Source organism: Pistacia vera, unplaced genomic scaffold, assembly GCF_008641045.1.
Source record: "Pistacia vera cultivar Batoury unplaced genomic scaffold, PisVer_v2 Contig191, whole genome shotgun sequence".
Classification (NCBI taxonomy): domain Eukaryota; kingdom Viridiplantae; phylum Streptophyta; class Magnoliopsida; order Sapindales; family Anacardiaceae; genus Pistacia; species Pistacia vera.
The window spans coordinates 152673-156561 of record NW_022195992.1 but is presented as its reverse complement, the minus strand read 5'-3'; the positions used below and the strand labels follow the sequence as shown (position 1 = coordinate 156561).

At 35.5% G+C, this 3889-nt stretch overlaps 1 non-coding gene across 1 annotated transcript; it reads left to right on the top strand.

Moving 5' to 3' along the window:
- Positions 1-589: 589 nt before the first annotated feature.
- On the top strand, positions 590-696 carry LOC116127442. Its single transcript, XR_004127610.1, has one exon. It is a non-coding gene; the product is annotated as a small nucleolar RNA R71 (small nucleolar RNA).
- The last annotated feature ends 3193 nt before the right edge of the window (positions 697-3889 follow it).

The window sequence follows — 3889 nt, the reverse complement described above, 5'->3', positions numbered from 1 at the left end:
CAGAACGCTAGTCTTCTCAAACCTCTTGCTTGTCTCTTCAATGAACTTGGTCAACACATTCTCTAAATTAGATTTTGGCTCTTGAGGTTGAAAAACAGGAGCTTGTTTTTGCTCATTGTTGTTGCTCCATGAAAAGTTCGGGTGTTTCCTCCATGCTGGATTATATGTATTTGAATATGGATTCCCTTGCCCCTTTTGGAAATTATTGATGTAATTGGCTTGTTCAAGCTGAGCAAACGGGTTCCCTTCTTGGCAATCCTTTGATGAATGATTTCCTGCACAAAGGTCACATATTAGAGAAGAAGATTCAATTGCATTTATTTTCAACACATTACCTAATTGCTTCTGGATGTTCCAGAGTTGAGCAGCCAATGATGTGTAACCATCAACTTCATGCACTCCTTCTGATCTCCTTGTTGAAGTTCTCTCTAGAGTCCTCATATAGTTATTGTTTGCCATCACCTCAATCAGATTGTATGCTTCCTCTGGCGTTTTATTGTTCAAGGCTCCCCCACTTGTAGCATCAATCATAGCTTGAATAGTTGGTAGCAACCCTTGGTAGAACGTTTGCACTTGCGACCAGATTGGTATACCATGGTGAGGGCACCTCTGTAAGAGATCCTTATACCTTTCCCATGCTTCATATAATGACTCTGAATCTTATTGGTAAAAGTTGGTAATCTCACTCCTTAGTTTGGCAGACTTGGCAGGTGGAAAATACTTAGTGAGGAACGCTTGAGCCAACTCATTCCATGTCGTGATGCTCCCAGATGGCAGCAAAATCAACCAAGCCTAGCTTTATCCCGAAGAGAGAATGGGAAAAGCCTTAGCCTAATTGCGTCATCGGATACTCCATTATGCCTGAATGTGTTGTATAACTCCAGAAAATTTGCGATATGCAGGTTGGGATCATCATTAGGTAACCTAGCAAATTGGATCGACTGTTGAATCATTCCAATGATTGCTGGCTTAATCTCAATATTTGCTTGAACGAGTGGTCTCCTGATGCTAGAATAGCACCCATTAATAGTAGGACTAGAGTAGTCCTTTAATGCTCTCTGAACCACTGCTTCTCCACCCATTGCATTTCCTCCTAAGGCATCCTCATTCTCATTCTCTTGATTTCCCATATTAGGATTGACAATTCCTGTGTTAGCCATTGATTTTTAGATTCAGCTTGCCTCTTTTCTTTCCTCAACTGTTTAGCGGTTCTTTCGATCTCAAAATCTATTGGATTAAGATCACCACCACCTCTTGAACGTAAGCTCTCCAGGATCTAAAACAAAGACACACAACAAAATAAGCGAAACAGCACTAATAATAAAATTAACTTCAAAACAAAGATAAAACAAATCAAACTAGCAACTAAATAGTTCATAATGATATTGAAAAAAAATATAATTCCCCGGCAACGACGCCGAAAACTTGTTGATTTTCGCAAGTGTACAAAATCGTGCAAGTAATAAAGTGTAAAATTACAGATATCGAACCCAAGGGAATTACTATTATCAAGTACCACACTAACCTATCTTATTGCTATTTGATTAATTAGATTTTCAGAATGATTCAATGAAAAATAAAACAACTTAGAAACAAAATAAAAACAGACTTTTATTAACACTTTAGTAAGAAATCAATATGACTAAACCTAGGGCATAGATTTCACACCAATTTAATCCTATGCATTGACAATTATCGTTTACCCAATTAAGCTTATTCTAAAGACCAAACTCCCTAATATGTCGCTAACTTTCTCTTGAACAATTAACAAATTAACTCCTAATTACTAACCCAAATTATCTCTAATCAAATTTAAGCAATTGGAGATCATGAACTTCTATGGAATTTACCAGAGCCTCACAGATCGCGATAACCTATCTCTAGCGTTCGCTCAATCTATGGTTTTATTACCTTAGACTAAATAGGTTTCATCTCTCGATCTCAACCTAACCCATAAAATCATCCAACTCTAGGGCCCTTAAGAATTGAAAGCTTTAAGTGCAATAATAAAAGTTAAAACAAAACTTAATAAAAATTAGCAACAAATAATTCAATGCATATTCATAAAATTGGGCTACATCTTAGCCCTAGAAAATAAAATTAGTTCATACTTTCAATAATCAAAACTATTGTATTCATAAACATGAGTATAAGAAAGAGTAGAAAAACTTCTCTAATTGGTGACTCAAAATTGCAGGAATTTCCAATCTCCGAAGAGCAGCTGAACTTCTCTCCCTTCTTCTCCTCCTAAAAATCAGCTAAAAACATCTATTTATACTCCTAGGGTTTTAGGGTTATGATTCCCACTATCCTAATCACTTTAGAACTCTTAAAACAGGAAATACACGTCATAAATTTAATGTAAAAAAATCCAGAATCGCAGTTGTGCCGCAGCATTGTGCCTAGGCATAGTTGATTCTGCCCCAGAACTCACAATCTTGACAAGATGGTGGTTTTTGAGCATAATAACGTTCGAATATGGTCAAGTGGTAAAAATATGAATTGTAGCCCTTTTAATCATCATTCCAACGGTTTAAGAATCATCTTAATCCAAGATCTATAGCTCAAGTTATTGTCAAATTACTGTCGCATGTTCAAGACTGGAGCGTTTTCCAGGATTTTCACTTTAACTTCAAATCGCCCTAACTTCTTCGTTTCAGCTCCGAATCACGAACCATTTGATTCTTTCATCCCACATTCCATCGTCGATATAACCTTCATCTGAATATCATCTTTAAGAACCTGAAAACACTCGAAACATCCTTGTGATCTCATAAAAGATATTTATGAAATAATTAAGTTAAATTTTACAAATTAAACACATTTTTCCACAAATAATCTAATTGAATCACTAAAAAAATATGTGTTTTCAAGCTTTTATCACCAGCCAACCTATGAATGAATCTTTCCCTAGTCACCCATTTGAGCCTTATGATATTATCATTGCCTTATTTTCCTTGCAAACCAAAAATTGTCCAATCCCTATACCCTAAACACTTTATCATACCCTTTAGGAGAATTATGGACCTAATGTATGACACAAAAGAGCTTTGAGAGGTGTGTGAATAAATGATAGACCAAAATCTTAAGTTTGGGGGTTGCAAAAAGGGCAGGAAGAAGGGGCAATTGACCTCAATGGTGTCGTAAATATTTGTGTTTTAAAATAAATAAATAAGTTTGAGGGTTGTAAAATGGTTGACACTTTGATTGGTGGTTGAGAAAGTAAGTGGAGATTGATGTAGCTCTTAGTGTTTGCATGAGGAAAACTGAGTTCTCTTATTTTCTTTATCCTATCATTTTCCTTGGAGCCCACTACCCGAGTCTAATGTTACAAGCTTGCAAAGACCTTTTGATTCTTAGCAATGTCTAGTTCACATTAGTGGAGAGTAGTTTGATACTTAGGCTTATAGAGTCTACCACCATTTGATAAACTTTACATTTCTGCATAAAATAATCCGAGAAGTTGGAAGGTGGACTGAAGTGGGGATTACCTACTCAAGAGATCGATAGAGAAAGATGGTCAAATCAATTTATGACTTCTTGGAGTGTTAAGCATTTTTTTTTGTAATAATGTATCAACAATTTTTGAGACTTGCATTGTGATTCAATCTAGGTATTTATCTTTCTTTTTGTTTTGATTTTTATTCCTTTTTGCTCGAGGACGAGCAAATCTTAAGTTTGGAGGTATTTGATAATCATATTTTACACTATGATTTTGCATTGAATTTTGATAGGATTTAGGATACTTTTCATACAATTTGGGCCATAATTGCTACCTAATTCTATTAACTTGTCTTTGCAGGCCTAAACGATGATTTTTAGCATTAATGACAGTTTTGAGCGTAAATTGTGTAACTTGAGCTTGAAAACTTGGAATGACCTGAATTTA